This window comes from Pongo abelii, chromosome X (genome assembly GCF_028885655.2).
Source record: "Pongo abelii isolate AG06213 chromosome X, NHGRI_mPonAbe1-v2.0_pri, whole genome shotgun sequence".
In the NCBI taxonomy this organism is placed as follows: domain Eukaryota; kingdom Metazoa; phylum Chordata; class Mammalia; order Primates; family Hominidae; genus Pongo; species Pongo abelii.
In genome coordinates, this window is record NC_072008.2 from 12,924,096 (window position 1) to 12,925,354 (window position 1,259).

Here is a 1,259-nt window from a genome sequence, read left to right on the forward strand (position 1 = left end):
TTTTCCCTGATCACGAAAACACTTAAACTAGGCACATCCTCGGAAACGCAGTATGAGGACTGCTGTCTCAATCACTTCATGTTTTTAACTCAATTCAGCGATCCTCCCACTTCTTCCCAGGATCTCATTTAGGTACATGGGAATGGGATGGGAAGAGGGACCTGGTTCATGATTGTCATTTATCCATCTCGGCCCCCTCTGAAGTACAACTCCCCTCTCTGCTTTACAATATCACTCTGGGCAGCATTACCAATTGCCTCGTGATAGTGGGATCTATGAACCCATTATGTCTTTGGACAAAAGCATAGCCAGGGGTTGGGTCCAGGGCCTGGGATCCTATAACCATACAAATCCTATTCAGGGACTATAAAATCCTATTATCAGGGACCATAGCCATCCCCCTATCTTGGACTCAACTCCTCCTCCCTGAGTAGTGAACATTTTTCCTAAATCTCTGAGAAAGACTGGTGCTCTAGAAAGATGTACCATATTTTATTTAAGGGCTTCCTGTACCCACTGGCATATTGCCATATATTCTGTGGTATCTGAGTGCTCCTTTTGAGAAACATAGCCTTAAAGGATAAATAGAAATCTGGTGGGTGAAAATGGTAAGGAAGAGGACTTCTAACGGAGGGACTTGCAAGTCAGGGAACTTGGGTTTATCGACTAGTGAGGCTAGCAGAGGAATTCAATCAGGTAAGCCAGACAAGTAGACAGGGGACAAATTATGGAAGACTTTGGATGCCATGTTAAAAAGCTTCAGCTCATACTGTAAAAAATAAAATAAAATAAGAAGGTTGGGTGCAGTGGCTCATGACTGTAATTTCAGCACTTTGGGAGGCTGAGGTGGGATGATCGCTTGAGCCTGGGAAACAATTTCAAGGAGTTCAGAGCAAGAAACTGACTGATTAAGGTTTGGGAAGCTTGATAGATAGGGTGGACTGGGAAAGTGAGAGAGGAGGCTTTGGAGTGGACCAAGGATAGAGGGGTCTCAGCTGATATTATGTCAGCTAAAACCGCAAAGCAAGGAGGATGTTAAGAACAATGAAGGAGGTCAGCTGGACTCTCAATGGTTTTAATGATAGGGAGGAAAAGATAGGGTGTGACAAGAAGAAGAGACAATTTTGTACCTCTAACTTCAACAAACTTTAGACCTGAAAAAGCCCTTCTGAACCATCTTGCATTGGAGAAAAAACATTGCTTATTTACCTCCAATTAGAGGAATTAAGGGAAGTAGGCTTTTTTTTTCTTTTGAGACA